Raw genomic sequence first — 19,346 nt, forward strand, 5'->3', positions numbered from 1 at the left:
GCGAAGCTTCTGTGATAATATTACATACCTTCTCAAAAACACGCTGCACCTTCTAGTATAAGTTTGATGTATAGTAGTTTAATAGTTTTTAGCAGATGGGTGTTATAATTAAAACGCCTCCTCATTAATTCGTATAGATATAAAATACAATTGTATGTGGAATTAATTTACTAAACAAGATAACGTTTAAGTGTTTTATTTTAATTATAACATTGTATCGATTTTATCACTCGCTGATATCAGATATTTTAAAAACTACATTAGATGTATGAAGATTATCTTTACATTAAAAATAATTCTAACACAATAACAACATACTTATTAATGGAATTCTTTAACAGCCAATATATAGTTCTATAATTTTAGTTGATAGTAGATGGTATATGTTTGTGATAAGATTGCAAATAATCATTAGAAAAAAAACAAACATATTATAAACAGAACAAGTCGTTTGATTGGTGAATAAAATTTGTTTTCCCCGCGGCCCATAACAGAGAAATGGACGGGTGTGTCCAGTAATAAACGATAATCAAACCCCGGGGATCTTCCCGCAAATCCGTAAAAATATATTAACACCCTTATAACGAACAACATAAGGTTGAAATTGTGCGTTTTAAGAGTTATAGCATCTGGAAATAGCTTTCTAAGTGGCGAGAATGGGCGGTATATAAAATTTTAGCTACAATATATTTTACTGTGCCTCAATAAGAGGAAGCGACCTTATTTTTTTTATGTTTCTTTTATTACACGAAATATTTATTTTATTTTATTAATTGATAAAGAATATATTACAAAATATACAAAAATTATAATAGAACAATAGTAGACGGCAACAATTTGGCATTTACAACAATATGTAATATTGAAGATATTTGTAACATTAATTAAAAGATTTAAAATACCCGATCTAGAAACGCGGTAGCGTGTCAGCCAAGTTCTAGTAACAGAACTGGCGAGCAGCACCGTGTGTAATATTACATAGATTCTACGTGGTTTCAAAACCACAGCCCATACTTAATGGGTTGCTATCAGCCTTTGGTAATAATCAAATATCTTATTTGAATTAAAAATAAAAAAAACAACACAAAATTCAGTGTTTCTTAAGGTTTGAGCGGTTTGGTGGGCTTAAGCTTTGTGCAAACCCGCCTGGGTAGGTACCACCCAATCATCATATATTCTACCGTCAAACAGCAATGTTTAGAATACTTGTATTCCAGTTTGAAGGGTAAATGAGCCAGTGCAGCTACAAGCACAATGAACATACCATTTTAGTTCTCAAGGTCCGTGGCGCATTAACGTTATTTTTTTCCAATATCATAAAAGAGGCATATAAAAAATATATTTTTACTTCAAATAAATTCGTTACATACCCCCTCGTTGCGGTTTCTCGTATCTTGAATGTCGACGTTTGCAGGTCATTAACCATATTGGGTGAGACGCAATTTGTTAGGTGTCGAGTTGCCGGAGTTACGTTAATTTGTGAAAGGGTACCTTCTTAAAACTATTAGGTTAGGTAATTTGGTTTAGTTGTTTGTTCTTGATGCCATCTGTTTTAATTAGTTTTTGAAGTATTAGCCGAGTGCCTTTTATTTATACCTCGACGACGACGACCTCCGTGGTCGAGTAGTGTGTACACCGGTTTTCATGGGTACGCCACTCCGAGGCCCCGGGCTCGATTCCCGGTTGAGCCAATGTAGAAAAAGTTCATCAGTTTTCTATGTTGTCTTGGGTCTATCTGGTACCGTTGTTACTTAATTTGGGCTCAGAGTAATGTATGTGATGTTGTCCAATATTTATTTATTATTATATATTATACTAATATTAACTTACTTTTTAACGGTCAAACCGCTGGACCGCATTTAATAAAATTTGGTTTGAGGCAAGCTTGAACTCCAAGGATATTCGCTATTTTATACCTAACACCTGATCACCAACCCCTAAAACGCGTGCAAAGCCTGGGCCGAAAACTAGTCAAACATATTATATTTACAACAGATTTCATATTCTTATAACTTTAATTTTTGTCATTTAAACGTACACGTTCTATTATCTATGTTGCTATTTTTATTTGTAACATATATAAAAATTACCTAGGATATAATATAAGATATAACCATACTCAAATAAAATGTTAAGTTTAATAATCCTTTGGTAATTGAATTAAGTATAACCCATTCTATACAATTTTCGTGTGCTGGATTTGCAGTTGCATGTGTCTGCAATTACACTGGCTCACTAAACCTTCAAACTAGAACACATCAATACACTTACGGTTTGACAGAATAATAACTGATTAGTGGGTGGTACTGATATGGCTCTGCGCAAGAGCCAAACACCGGTTAAAACCGGTTACGGTTAATGGAAATTTCCTTCAGTCCAGAAGAAAATCGCGGTCTTATTAAATGAATGTAATTTATATATAAAGGTGTGCAACAAGTGTCGTATGTCCGATCGCAATATTTTTCACACTAATAGCCAGCAAAACGTCCGGACACGCTCCGGGCTCTTTATGAGATAAACGACTCGCATTACGGATGCAACTCGTGGGTATTATCCGAATACGTATGTTGTTACTGTTGAATTGTAGGGCCGAACTAATGCGACATTTATACCTCATCAATTTATAAAGTTATTTTATATTTCTTACCAATAGTAATGTGTGTATTATAAATATAATCTGTATGAGCTTTAATAGGTTTTTTAATGAATTAGTTTTCAATATGGTTTTGAGAGGTATTTTATTGAAAAATTATTATACTATAAGACATGATACAATAGGCTGTTTCTCTGTGTTTTTGTATATAGGTAAAGAAACATAGATTGAAAAAAGTACCGCCTAGTTCACCGATTTTTCTCAGGTCATCTATATAGCTTGTTATCGGTGATAAATACCAAAATTAGATTTTCTTTTCGACTTTTTAAATTAAATAAACTCTAATCAACATAAAAACTTATATTCATATTACATTAGGTTTTACGTTTTAATAAAATTATCTAAAATGACGATTCATCGTAGGCCTCAAGTAGGCCAACAATAATGAAATTTAAATTTTTATTTTGTTATATTTAAAACTAGCTGTACCTGCGGCTTTACTCTCGCGAAATTCATAAAACTTTACGTATAGCATGCAATCTGTAACCACCAATTTTAAAAGAGAGGTTTATTAAATCTTTCTAATAAATTAATATAATTTTACCCTTGCCTCAACTACCTCCATACCAAATTTCATCTAAATATATTAAGCAATTTAGGCGTGAAGAGGTAACAGACAGACTTATAGATTAAAGATGTGTATAATGAATGGACTCTGGTGTGTTTTTAATTTTATTTCTTATGTGCAACGACTTAGCCATGTCGTCTAGAAATATCTAAAGTGAAAGTCTCAATAACTTCTAGTGCTCTGACCCTGGATAACAACCCTGGAACTGCCTTTAAACTATCAGAAGAGAGTTTCATAAAATATATATATATATATATACACTACATTGCATAGCCCCGAACCAACCCGATGGCCGATAGTCACAATCACAATATCGCCGCCATTTGATTTGTTATGTACAAAGTTATCTTCAATCTTGACAGCATGAGTTCTTTGCCCATAGACATTTCTATACCGTGTATTACGATTCGACTCTAAGAGAAAACACAAAGATCGGTCGATACCACAAAAGCTTTTCCTTGTATTTCTTGATTGCGCAATAAAATGAATCCTCGTAACTTTATTTCAAGCTAATACTTTCAATACAAGTATATTTTTCTGTATTAGCTCTTTAGCTTTAGCTTATTTGGTTTTATTAGCTTATTGGCCTGTAAGAAAATTATGATATATTTATCCTAATGTAATTTTTATTTATGAGGCTCCGGATTTGATATTTGGTTTAGGTTTACGGTGTGTGGAGATAATTCTTCAGTTTTCTGATAATTCGAGGCGTCTTTCTTTTTCTTGGAATTAATGTATGCTTTTGGTATAACGTCGTCGAGTTCCAACAAAATTTATCTTGTAACTTAGTGTGCGTTTTGTAGGACGGAAAGATAACATATTGTTTTTTTTTGTAATAAATAGGTATTGTGTAATGTTAATACATTATATTATAAATAGAAAAGTAACTCTGTCTGTCTGTTACTATATTACAGCCAAATAACCTGACCGAATTTGAAGAAATTTGAAGTGAATCAAACTTGAATACCAGCGAATGACATATGTTTTTTATGTCTAACTCCTAACGAAAAAAAACTAAAACACAAGCGAAACCGCAGGTGACATCTAGTAGTCTATAAAATCAAATTGACAAATTGCTGATACACTTTTTAGTAACAATATACTATTATGAATTGAGGTGGTCTAGTGGTTAGTACACTAACTTCGTTACACTTGAGCAAGCGCCAATTGAATTTAATATACTTAATTTCTTCATATCGTTTATCTCGTGCTCGGCAGTGAAGGAAAACATCGTGAGGAAACATGTATGTGATGGATGGTGATGATGGTTGATGATGGAGGATATCCATCCTGGATACATGTATGCATACATGCAGACTATAGGATGAATATCTGCATGTATGCATATGCAAAATGAAAGAAAGCAACTCGCATTGGAGCGTGGAGCGTAAAGTAATATGCTCCACATTTTGAAGAAGCGAGGAAGAGGCTTTAACCCAGCAGACACTTGATATATTATAAAAATATCATTTGAGTAAGAATTCGATAAAAATGATCATTTTCGTATACTGCTGTATTAGCTTTAAAAAGAATGATTCTATAAAGTTAAAAGCAAAAAAAAAACAATTTAACTATTCATCAAGCAAATGTCCTAATAACAACAATCCTAAGAAAAATCTGTACACAATTTATGAAGTTGTAATGTCACTTATTGTATACTTATACTCGTGAATAGACTTTAAATTATACCTTAAGGTCATCCAATGAGAAGGCAACTAGTTTTTTTAATTATAGAAATAAAATTAAAACTCGCTTGACTTGATCAGCTTATAAAATGTTAAACATTACAAAACGAACAACTGTTACGAACGTCACAGAGTAAATAAAACAACGAATTGAACATTAAAAACACAGCATACAAAACATTAAAATCGTTGAATTCATTGAAAAATGCAACAAGTATACAATGAACTATTTAAGACGTGCAGAATGCACGTCTTAAATAGTTCATATCAGAATTTCTAGGTACCATCTTTGGAATCCTGTTTTATTAAAAGCATTTTATTTAGTCTTAATTTCTTTAGCCGTAAGGACTAAAATGCAATTTCGTAGTTATAAAGCTGTCGCTATCTCATATTCCTTTATAGGGTTCGTAGGATACACCGACAGTACTCGAAACAGGAATAATTAATCGACTAATTTATCTCCTCCATTTTGATTATAGTTAAACTTTGAGAATCTATTATTTCGTTCTGTAAATTTATCGAGAGTATTTCACGACTATCTAAGTATCTACTTCGCTGTCCTCGGAATTGAAATCCAGATAACGTTACGAGAAATTGCATACTAATTTATCGATTAATTAATTTTATTATTTGTCTGTTAGGGGATTAGTATCCCGTAGTTATATGTTCCTTATTAATAATTAATTTCCATTATTAATGCTTAAGATATTTATAAATACATTTAAGTTATAATTATTCACTATTCAGTCAGACCAGATTAAACCAGGAAGCTGGTTTCGACGAAAGGATGATTTGACTGCAGCGCCGGCGCATCGTAAGCAAACAAGATCGCGCACTTGCGTCGTGCTGACAGAGAACTTCCAAGTATCAACTACTACTGAAATCTCACAGTTTCCTTTACTTTATTACCGAATCTTGTTATATTTAGTTGAAATTTATAATGTACTTTCTCGTTGAAAAATAATTCGATTATTATGATTGGATTTAAGCTTATCGTAAAAACTCAGAGAAATATTTTCATATGTGCGATACATCACCAAATCTCCGCCTATTTTATATTATTATTACAGATGTAAAAATATAATATAATAAAATAACAAACAATGCAGCTAAAATTAAAAATCAGTTGCCCTAAAAAGCGGAGCGAAAACAAAGAGTTTCGAAAATTTGCCGTCGTTTCCTATAGCATAACTACCCTTTTATATAAATCCGCCACTGTTTGTACGTTGATTATATTTATTTATTAAAAAACAAGTATAATAAATTTTGAAATTTCATAGAATCACTTTTTATAAAAATAATTATTCAATTAGATGAACTTCTTTAGTTTAAAGCTTTTACGTTCTTTATTGATATGAATTTGAATATATTTAATTGCAATAGCGATTATTAAATAAATTGATACGTATATTTTAATACATAAATATGAGAAAATCGAATACCGTTCGAGTCGCCGGTGAGCAATAGGCACTTAGTGACACGATAGGGGTCGTGATGTGTCAAAGATAAACTTGATTTGTGAACGCTGACTGTTCTAGGATAACTAGTACCTACTTACGGGTATTAAAATGCATTTCCGTATGCATTCAAATTCACTTAAAACATTTTAAATGTAGGAAGACAAACGTTTTGGAAAATTTTAATAATATAATTTCGTCTAAGACTAAACGATATTAGTATGCATTGAAGACGATTATCAGTCTCGATATAAATACGATTTTAAAATAATGCTGGAATTAAGCTCCTTCGATGATAGAGGATTCGGAAATTGTTACTAGCAAATAAAAATTACTTGTTTGTATAAGAAATCGGTCAAGATGGTCAATTAAATATAACTGTTAGATTTGAAGATAGGTATGTCATCTTAGAGTAATCGAGAGTAGAAAATAATGAAATAGCGGGTCGCCCGCTAAACTTCGCGTTTATCAAAATATTTTTTAGAAATTTCAAAACCTATTTTGATTTAATTTAATTGTAAACTGCAAGTAACTCTTCTACATATGGCGCCAATGTGTTGAAACAATTTAAATGAAATTTTTATAGTAAAATATTATACATTAGTTCAGTTACAATTGGAATCTTTCGATAACAATTTACTTTAATTTTGTTTACGTTTTTCTATTTTTTTTTTCTTATACAGCCGTTATACCGTTACACCGCTCTCTAACCAGCCAGTAATTATTTGTTAAATTGTAACAATTTAGTAAATTGCAATTAAGAATCCTCTTTAATTTTCTGCACATCTACGGCTGATGCACTTTCATATATTCACTAATACAATAAATGTATGTAGCTTAGTAAGTCATTTCTTTATTGTTTTCGAAATATGAATTGGATAGAGACGAGTACGTTTTTTCACATTATCAAAATCTTATATCAAAAGTGAAAATCGTTCGAGTAAACACTGAGAAAATAGTAGTACGATGCGGTACGATAGAGGTCGTGACATGTCTGGAGATAAGCAGGATTTAAAAGGGCTGCCTTTTCTAGGTGCCTCGGGATATTGAAACGCACTATTGGACTTTTTCTTTCCAAGATGTTACTTTGAAACGAAGATTTTTCAAGAACAAGGCACATACGTTTCTTAAAGGTATTGTTACTTGTTTTGTACTGAACGTAAAATATATATTAATGTTTTGGTTTATTACGGTTTTGGCTTTTTGTACATCCGTTTGCATGGGTAAAAACCACTCATAAGTTATTTTAGCAAGAAACGGTCTTGTGTTGTAAATAATGGTTTATACTTCTAAAAATTATGGTATCTACGGGCAAAGTTGACCACGTACCAATAATCAAAAAAATATTTTTTTACGCTATGTAGTTTATTAATCTTTTTTTTAATAAATATTCTCTTGATCACATTGATTGTCCGAACGGCACAAATGTTAGTAAACGACATCAGTAACATGCACTCGGCTTGCCGCGGATACTGCCAATTATTTCATTAAACTTCATTAACTGAAACTGTTTTACGACTCTACTAAATGATAATAAAAGGCGAAAGTGTTTTATTTGTCCGACGAAGACTACACTTGGATTTCAATTTATTTTTTTAATATATGCATCAATTATGGACTCTCTAATTCAATATGTCTATTTGTCCATTACGCTTTCAAGGCTAAAATACTGAAACAAGTTTGATGCAATTTTGTATAAGGCAAGCTTGAAGCTCAATATATCATTTAAAAGTAGCCGACAAAATATATCTTATTATACGAGCAATACCATATTCTGAGTCTGGGGGTTTTATTATGTTCTATAATAACAAAAGAGGATATCAAATATGAAACCTCTGTAACAATATAGGAATAAAGTGGAATTACTACAAAATAAGGCAAAAACATTTCTTTAAGAACAAGCTATTATATAAAAATCGAAGCTATATTTCCAGTGCTAACTTTAAGCCGTCACGTATACATATAATATCCGTAGTGCGAGCAGTCCTCGCAGTTATTGTTTCCAAAACTAATAAACCACCTTCGAAATACTTTTCCCACAAAACGAAAATAAGACTCAACATATGTACTGCGATAACTTCGTTTCAAAACATGCCTTAAGATTATTGACATAAGGTCTAAAACATGTGGTGAGGGAAGTGTGAACGCTTTGGTAGAGTTCCAAATGATACCAAGATTTCTTGCTAAGGGATAAGGATATTTACTGTTTCAATTGTGAGTATTTTACAAGAAAATAAAAGGAACGATATTTTCCGCCCATTTTCATACATAAGCCGTTAAATGTTGCTATAAGTCACATTCAACTACTTGTATGGAAAGAGTTTGACTCGTTCCATTGAAACTCTTTGGTAATAATCAAGTAACATATTTGAAATATATATTTTTAAAAAAAACAAACACAAAATTCAGTGTTTCTTAAGGTTTAAGCCAAGACAACGTTAAGTTAAAATTCACATTTTCTAAGCTGGATCTCCGAAAACTTTGGTTATTTGGTGAAACCGAGGTAATAATTTATAGGCTTTCGATCCATTGCTTTAGAATACAGTTCGCACAAATATCAAATCGTATTAACCGTTAATAAGTAAGTTTGGTCAAGCAGCTGTCATTTAACACAGCTCTCTGTGCCTTAGTCATCCGTTTTAACAACCTAAGGTCCAGGAGTTAACCGGTAATGGTACTGTCAACATCTAGATTTATGTATTTGGAGGCTCGTTAAAATAAGAACGCTACGATGTCTTTATTCGGCTGTATACGTGTTGTAAATCAAGGATAATTGGCTTTACTTGTGTACTTACACGTGTCCTATATTTATTAGAAAATATATCGTCCATTGTTCATATCTAAGATAAGATAGGTGTGTTCTATTTTTAAAATATTGTAATTTTGGTAGTATACGCTATTATCATATTTTTAATGTATTAATCAGTGTTTTTTTTTAGCTGAAGCAAAAAAAAAGATTTGAATAATCGTGTCTTATGTCAAATTACTTTTTTGTCCCATTTGCTGTCGAAACGCTTGGTCCTTGGAGTAGTGGTGAAAAAGCTTCATCAAAAGTATAACAACTCGCCTCATTGCCTCCACTGGTGACAGGAGGGCTGGTTCGTTTTTAGCCCAGAGGATCGGAATTGCGATTCAACGGGGAAATGCTGCTAGCATTCTTGCCACCATTCCACGCGGTCAAGATTTATACAGTAACTATTTTTAATTCATATTAAAAATAGTATAATATTATTTTTTATGTATAAAATATTTATACATATAAAACTGAGTCTTCTCGTGTAGGTGTTACCTACTCGACACTTATTCTCCCGCAACACATTATTGCTTTGTGTTGCTGTATTGCGGTGTGAAGGGTGAATGAGCCAGACTAATTACATCTTCATTCCCATGGTTGGTAGCGCATTGACGGTACAAGGATTTTTTGTCATTTACATAATATAATAAAACCTATAGGCGACGGTGAGAACTTTGAAAACTAGCTCATTTGGCTGTTTGTCTTACTATTTTAAAAAGTATAAAAAATTTAATAAAGTACTTTTTTTATATTCATCGTAAAATTATTTTGTTATATAACATACATCTAAGGAATTTGCAACGTGGGAAATAAATTAGTTGTATATCTAGCATTTTTAGCATTAGCATCCTGTAAATTTTCCCACTGCTGGGCTAAAGGCCTCCTCTCCCTTTGAGGAGAAGGTTTGGAGCATATTCCACCACGCTGCTCCAATGCGGGTTGGCGGAACGTATGTCTAACTGGTCTTAAATTAACTTTAAATATTCAGTGTATATATTACAAATAATACTTACATGCTTGAAGCATGAGAGTAACTTTATGTAACATATGTACAGCGCCGATTGAGTCAAAATATTATAGTCATTTTTTTATTTTATTTATTTTATAAATATCAATGAAAGTGGTTGAAGATGAATGTGACGCATTACATTCTAGTGTTGATCGCTGGAATTGAAGCTTTAATGCATTAGTGCTTACTTGGAAGCGTTTATGTTGTAATTATACTTTAAAAATAAATTTCAAAACAAGTTTGCCAACACTCCGTAGTTGTTTTGTGGTGTGTTGTTTTTATAAGGTATTCTAGTGTATGGCCATACACTTTAATCTGTATTATCATTGATGAAGCCAAATAAATATTATTCGTAACAAAATTGTGGACGGGTTCTGAAAATTTTGAACAATTTTATAAGGACATGTATTTTTGCGATGTGAATGTTTTAAACAACCGAAACGGGTAGTGTGCCGTTTTTCCAGTTCTCGTTGATTTTCGTTCAATGAGCAATTCAATTTTAATGAGCCTATAACACTTGTTTGTTTTTTGTATAGTCCACAATACCCAGCATAAAAGCTATCCTTTTTAGTGCAATTTCATAAAAAAACCATCAATAGTATAACATAGCGTGTACCGAAAAAAAAAAACATTTTTGTCTATGCACTTCTTTGCTTTTAATTTCAATTATATGTAAACGTGCAAGTTATAAATCTGCGCACTTATGTTCTTGATGCATAGCCCAGATTTGTGAGGCAAAGCTTATTTCCTAACAAGTGTAAGCAAGTAAGGCTAATATACATCGTAGTAATGCATTCCACTATTGTTAAGCGAATAGCCGAACTAACAGAGCATTTTCCATTAGGCAAGCAACAACACACGTTGTGTTCAAGAATGAAATATTAAAGCGTCCCTTATTCTGCTACACCTGACCCACTTGCCTAAAATGTTTTTTATTCGAAAAAGTTTTTATATTTTAAGAGGCTTTATTACAACGCAAACACAAAATATACAATTATGTCCGTAATTGGAAGGTTTTTAATGAAATTATAAGGAAATGTTGAACTCAACAAACCAATAATTGTAGGTAAGATATGAAGTGTATTTTTATATAATATATTGATTATGTAATAAATATATTTTTTATTAAAAAGAATAACATCATAAATCGTCACATCATGCTCCCACTCATGACATAATTTCTAATTGAATTCGTTGAACAGTTTTGGCGTGATTGTATAATCATGAAACTTTTAAATTTATAAAATAAGTATGATATACGTATTCCAAAAATTAGTTCATTTAATTTAATTTTCAAAAAAGCCATTTCTATCCCTTAGGAATTCTAGCATGGAATTGAGTTCTACTTGTATTTGACGCGACAGAACGAACAGGAAATTCAATAGCCTTACTAAAAAGACAATCTAAAGGTACATGTTCTGGTTTAATACTAGCTTTGCAATAGTTAAATGGAAGTAATTTGGACCGTGAACATGAGAGTCAAAGCTTGGAGCACAGTGCCGTGGGGACTATAGAGGCGCCCCCTACGGAAGGATGTCGTGATGAGTTTGTCCCCGCTCTCCCATCCCACTGGTACATTGACAGTTCTATTGCACGAGACAAATGAGTAATTGTGACGGAGGATCTATGTGATAACGGTTACAAAGATTGATACATTTTTATCACTTGTTTTCCGTAGGAATAACGATTTTATATCGAATTAAATTTATAAATTATCGTATTTTATTGTACTTTTATATGCAAGCGAATAATTGATCTACGTTATGGATTTGTGACTTTTTTAGTATCACAAATATATTTTACAGCAGTGGGGTTATTAAGGGTTGATATTTTATTAAATAGATATTTTTTTAATGGCTTCGATACGTCGTGAATTGTGAAACTATTAAGACAGGAATAGATGTATGATTAAGATCAAAGAAAGTAAAGAACGTACATGAGGCAAGGGTGAATGATTCCGTGCACAGATGTATTGCAGTGCGGTCGTTGAAAGCTCGTTAGTTTGCACAACTCGGCTCTCGTGTGTCGGTCAATGAGCGTTTATTACCCTACTGACCGATCTCGCAAACATGTTGCCGACTCGATAATTACATCTTGTCATTTCGATCGAATCACAGACGCACTGGTTACTTTCAAATGTATGTTTAGAATGCTTGCTTTATGTCGAAATAAGTGTACTTGGGTATTTTGTTGTCCGCGCAAATTGTTATGTTAGCTTTGTACTATGATGTAATTGGCTAAAATTAATGCGTATTGTATTCTAGTTGGTTTTTGTAAGTGCGATTGAATTTTTATTCCAAAAAAGAAAACCAATGTTACTACCGGTTTTAAATGTAGAGTCTATCGAGAAAATGCATCATGAAACTAAGCAGTTACCTCTTTTTAATTAATTATTTAAAATTATAGTTTTAAATATTTTCCATCAAAATTAACAAATATGAATTCAAAGTCCTTTTACTATGTAAATAGGTCGTTCTTATCGAATATAATAAGTCATATTTCTTAATTACATTTGAAATAAACTTTAAACTTAATATGAGGACAAATTTAGAAATGATTTCTTGATTTTGTTTTACGTAAAGAATCAAATTTGAAATAAATTGAATTCGTTATTTAATTTCAATATATATTTTTGTTATTTAATTAGAAAACCAAAATGGCGTACCTTTAAATGAAAACATTCGCAATTTAAAAGTTATGATTAACATAGTGTAAGTGTTATAACACAACGTGCCTCAAGTAGGTATATTATTACAATGAATTTTAAGTAATTTTATCGTATTTAATAACATAAATTATAATTTAATATTGAAACTAAGTACGTAAGTATGTATTATGTAGTATCTAATTGTCAACGATAGTTGTGTATTAACAAATCATATAAAAACCAAGAGCTCACTTCAGATCTACTTGAATTAATCTTTGAGTAATAAGATTATTTGTTATAAATATACAATTACGTTTCAAGTGGGTCGATATAAATTTATTAAGCAAGAAAGTAGTACTTTGTCAAGCAATATTTATCGCAAATTAGAACGAATATATTCAAACTGGATTGGCTTTGTTTTATTTAGCCACTGGCGAGATCTTTAATTTACCAATAATATCTTACTCTATTGCAAAATAAACGCAAGTGTATTTAAATAGAGTTCAATATCGTTTGAAAGGAAATAATTCGCAACACTATTAGGTGTATATCTGAGCGACGTTATCAGTGCTAAGTTGATTTGTATCATCTACATTGCGCGTTGGATAAGCCATCAGCATGCTATACGACGAAGTGGCCCAGTATTCGAAGATTATTGTCATATCTAGATCAGCTGACGCATAAGTAATGATTAATTTATAGTCACTTTTGCGTTACAGCTTTTATCAAGGAATATGAAAATTATTATGACTATAGTCTATATTTTAAATTTATGTTATTATTAGACGCACTTTAATATTGAATAATATATACGTAATAGAGGTTGTACGGGGCATGAGCAGCTCTCAATACATTTTTGAACCAATAATAAAACCGGTTATAATGGGCATTTAAATACATTTACAAAGAAGATAACATGTATCTTAATTGCTCTATTTCGAATGAATCTTTTATAATTTGATTCGAAAATCTGGTCTTTGTTTTTTTTCCAAAGCAATTGCCTCTTACGACATTATTAACATTAATTAGAATATCGCTTGTATGTGAAAGTTATCTACCGGAATAGTTCATCTGATTGGAGTTTATATTTCAACTAATTGTTCTAGATAGTTCCCTTAAATAGATAAGTTGATTTGGACCCCCGCTCCTTTCCCTCGCCTTTCTCTTTACAACAATGGCGTATGTTAATGTACAATTACCATACACTGGAGATTCAGTCAGATAATTTATTATCAGATATTTTGAGTGATCAATATGGTTGGTTAATAAGACTCGGGGCAAAATAATAGATCTCTATAATAATACTTTTGTATCTGATCAACTTTTCATATTGATGTCATAACAGTATTAAGATAAGGCAACCAATGATACTATTCATTTAGAGTTTTTTCGATTCTTATGTTAATAAATATTAACTTTTTGAATCGTAATAATAATTTTACATTAATTATTGTACAACTTTGGTTTAAAATGTAAATCGAATGAACTGTTGAGAGTTACATTATTTACTCATCGTATAACGCACATACTCTTATAAAAACTATGATTTATACTGTTAAATAAACGAATACTATTTCCACGTTATTTTATAATCACGGTCAAATATACTTTGGGTGTAATTGAACCACTGAATTTTATATGTATTGCCAGTTTCTCGCAAAAGATTAGGATATAAAATATAAAAATCTTTGAGTTGGTGACGATACAATTAAGGCAATATAGTATGCAGAAATTTAATACATATATACATATAATTTAACACAATAGTCGTTCAATTTTTTTAAATTACAAATACATAGATTATTGATTTATTTAAAAATATATTTTTATTATATATATTTTTTTATTGATTTATTGAAAGAATTTAATGCTTTGTATTAAGCATTTAATATTGGAAGATAATAATCATTCAACTGTTATCAAGCTTTCCGTTTTTTAATACGGAACCCTAATCGGTAATTATTATAATTGTTATTTGCATACTAGTAATTTTAAAAAGAAGCACTGGTTAAGAATATATATGAACTTTATAACACTATTTTGTACAGTTCATTCATGTATAATAATATTATAAACGTACGGAGTATATAATTATATTTTTTTCTATTCGTGCAGTAACAATGGTATTATTATTATTATTATTACAAACAGCGATTATATACGACGTTTATTGATTTTTTTATAAATTAAAGCTGAACTTGAAGAAAAATATAAATAAATATAATATATTTGTGTAAGTTTTGATATGTGTTACGCAAAAACGTCACAACTCGTACTAGAATAACTTGTAACGTAGGCCTGGTTAACATATAGGATTGTATCTTAATTAATAAAAAAAATATTTACTATAATATACGACAATATTCGACACATATATAACTGTAATTATGTAAATTGATTAGAACCTTTACGTTATATTTTTCGAGCTATTAAAGTATATTTATTTCTTTTTACAATATTGAAGTATTATATATATTCATTGATAGTTAAAAACTACTACTGATCCAGGAAATCGTTAATTTTAGGTGTGAATCTTATATTGATCTAGGTTTGAGTTGAACCGGTCAAAGAAACCTATCAACTATCATCGTTACAGTTTATTATACGTAATAACCTAAGTATATTTCTCAAATCTTACCATAAACTAATTTACCGTAAAACAATTTCTTTTTTCAATTTTGGAATATATTTTCGAACGTACATTACATAGAAGAACAGCAAAAGTCACCGCTATCAAGTTAGTTATTAAATCCGATTACAGAGGAGCTGCAACATTGCTCGAATACAGTAATTCTAATAAATCTAGCTCACATCTAAACTTAGGTCTTGGGCATAATCTCAACGACCTATTACGCTAGTTGTATCATCGGCCCCGTAACCACTTTCACCTTCCTGTTTATGGGTCAGAGCGAACATGGAAATGTTTGTATCATGATTTCGTTAAAATTCAAAGGTATTATCGATTCTATTTTAAATATGTTATTTAGTAATGTCGTATTCTGTGTACAATAATTAATTACTTGTTAATTTATTTTACCCAGTTATGGTATGAACATTAATAAAATTATTATTGCTTTTTAATTGATACTTGATAGTTTAATTATAAAGCAGTTACTTACTCATTTGTACGTAGGCTGAATTATTATTTTTTGTGTATAATTTTTTCTTTATTAATATTCATTAGGAATGAGATTCATTATTAATAACAAGAACTTAACACACGAAAACTTAGATATTGAATCAGAATTTGAAGCCGCCATTTTCTTTTTCTCGTGTTATATTCATCAGGCTCTCGAAAGCGATAAATTAAATATTTTCTTAAAGAAGCAACAGTCAAGATTATAGGGAAATCTGACAATAGCGGCGTTTATAATACACAAACATTCGATACCAAAATAGCTCTTACAAAAGCCAACAGTTTCCACTGTTACATTAAAACATGGAGTGAACCTACTAAGAACAAGTAAAATTAGCAGATAATCAAAGTATAAAAAAATAGGTTTTTTAAAAAGTAATTTAAAGTATAACAAAACAAAAAAAAAAACAAACAATAAAAAATAAGAACATTAATGACAAATAGAATTTTTTAAGGCTCCTAAGAACTTAAACAGAATAACGTTAAAGATTATTACTGTTTGATTTTTAGTTTTTAGTAAAATTGCGCATTTCGCATAAATTATTTTGAATTATAAAATCAATGTCGTGGTTAGTGAAATCTACAAGTATACAACATACTTTTAACCAGAGAATAATAAAATGAAATAGTTGTATCTCCATAGACAATGTGAAGTCAATTACCCTCGACATTGTTCGTAGTTTTCGAAACTAGTTTTGAATATTGTTTCAAAGTAACATATAACTAATATGGACCTATATGAGTAAAACTTCCGGCTTCTGGTTATTGTGGTATATACGGTTTATTAACTTGTAATATTGTTTTAGGTTTGGCGGGTATATTTTTAAGAGCTAGTCTAGAGTGCTACTCTGTACACGTGACAGAATACCTATTTACATCAGCAACGTATAAATTTGTAACGTTTTGTATACAAATGTCCGGCGAAGAAAAAATCGTGAGGAAACCTGTATGTTTTAGTTTTCATCCACGTGTCACGTGTATCCGCCGCATTGGAGCAGCATGGTGGAGTAAAATACAAACCTTCTCAAAGAAGAGAAGAGACCTTAACGTACCAAAAAATCGCCTTACAAATACTCTTTAGTTGCCTTAATTATTTTCCTTTTAAACTTGGTTAAGCAGTAAGCAGCAAGTACAATTTGTACATTTTCAGATAACGTGATATTTACACAAATCATGAAATACCTATCATTCAATATAATCCTCATATTTATTACAACGTTGAAAATCGACAATGCTTACTTAAATGCCTTTCAATTATAAAGTCAATGGTCAACAATTTACTTGTGGCTAAATGTCTCCAAACCGGATAAATTATTAGGCAATAATGGGTCTATAACAATATAAACGACTTACTGAATATATTTATACGAAGAAAATCATAATTATAATATATCAATAGTTTTGCCCTGGGCTATGATTTTGTTAACATTATCGTAAAATTCCATTGCCGTTCGCTGTTTGTCAGATATAATGTAATTTAGTTTTGTTCATTGATTTTAATTTTGTTCTTGCATTCATTTTAAAGTTACTATATCTTGTGTAATATTATAAAGGCGAATGTAGCTCGGTCTTTCTGTTGCTCTTTAACTTGGTACATAGGGTACTTTTTTATACCTAAAAACTGACGAACAACCCCTTAAACGTGAGTAAAGTCACGAAACACTTATTTATATAAGTTACTTATTTAGTATATAAAAATATTACCTTCGAAACGGAACAATTTTAGGCTTACTTAACTCTTTAGACCTAGATTTATTCAGATTTGTTTTAATTTTATCTAGTAGAATTACGACAATTAACTGGGAGCAGAGCAGAGCAGAGCAGAGCATAAAACGGGTTAAGCGTCTAACGTTCAAATTACTTTTTCATACATTTATAAATTATTTATGTTAAATTATAAGTTATCTATAAATATGTATAGTCTGTGGTAAATTTCGCGCCTTTTTCTTCTTAGCATTACTCTGCTCTGTGACACTTTAACAATTTATAAAAATTTTTAGTGGGCGTCATAATGGGGAAGAATTTAAAAATATTATAAAATCTTTCTATATGGTTCTGGTACTCCCTCAGAAATAGAACGAAGTTTGAAAACAACGACCGCGAATTCAAAACTCGTTTAATAAATATCAGCCTGCTGTGAACAACCGTGAATTTACCCGTAATTATAATTTTTATGATACTTTTAATGTGCAAATTTTACGGTGTTTTCGGTTTACATAAACGTAGACCTCATGATTTGGTACCTTAAAATTAGTAAAATCGTAACTGGCTCTGTAATCGCAACAATTTTCTTTATAAATAGAAAATATTTAAAGTATATTTAATGGCGTTTTGATAAGAAGTCACTTAAATATGTAAATGCATTAAAAGCGTATAAGTCGCCTGCTTCGCTGGGCCGTTAAGTGTTTCTCTACAATATTCTTGACACTATAACGTACCACGCAAATTAACTCTAAAACGATCCGTCCAATAGAGTGAAGTGTTCATACTAAATCTTAATTTTGCACACACGTAGTATAGAATAGTTAATATCCCACTAACGCACCATATCCTATTTTTTGCAGTCTTCAAGTCTGGCTCACCGGCGTTGGTTGACGATTGACAAAACGTGGATCGCACTGGGATGATGTAGAAATGACAGTTGTAAAACATTTCCACATCGTCCCAGTGCCGCCCCCATTTTCTGCTTCCGTTGAATGATGTTCCATTGCGACATATACTTACTTTATTCACATAACTATAATTATTTAATGCATGTTCTTCTGAGTAGATCCAATCAAATTTTAAGTCTTTTTATATATTCGATTCGATTTTACTACATAAAATCTTCATTGTTAATTTGATCTTTATATAATGTATAATTAAAAGACAACCACTATTTTTCAGAACGGACAGAACTCGTCCTACATAGATTATTTCGAACTACGACATATTCCAATAATCTCATTTCTATTTTCTAAATCGAGCGCTGTAAATCAGAAATACGTCATAGATTAATTCTTCAATACTGTTAGCATTTAGTATCCACTATAGGTAGCGAAGCTCACGTACGGAAAATAAAGGAACTCGTCAAGTTTTATACCTGGCTGCACCATTAGCTCAGGTGTGAATTCACGTAGATACTCCAGTCTACTCAATTTTTATAAGCCTTTAGACGTGCCTCGTATACTTTTTTAAAACAAGAGTAGGCCTAAATTTTTTACTTTTTATTAAAAATCATTTAACTAGAGACGAGATACGTGGACTTTAGCAGAATACTTCGTGTTAAAACTTGGTCAATTTGCCCAGCAGTTATTTTTTTAATTTAGTATTAAGTCTACCTTGTATTAATCTTATGCTAAGTAATATTGATTATAGTGAGTACATATAATCTAGATACTCAGACGTTAGGATAAAT

The 19,346-nt window shown here is 31.0% G+C and overlaps 1 protein-coding gene across 6 annotated transcripts in view; it reads right to left on the reverse strand.

Moving 5' to 3' along the window:
• LOC125063858 (protein shank) overlaps window positions 1–19,346 on the reverse strand; it is a 198,696-nt gene that overhangs the window by 31,540 nt on the left and 147,810 nt on the right. The window lies entirely within an intron of this gene.

This window comes from Vanessa atalanta, chromosome 4 (assembly GCF_905147765.1).
Source record: "Vanessa atalanta chromosome 4, ilVanAtal1.2, whole genome shotgun sequence".
NCBI lineage: Eukaryota > Metazoa > Arthropoda > Insecta > Lepidoptera > Nymphalidae > Vanessa > Vanessa atalanta.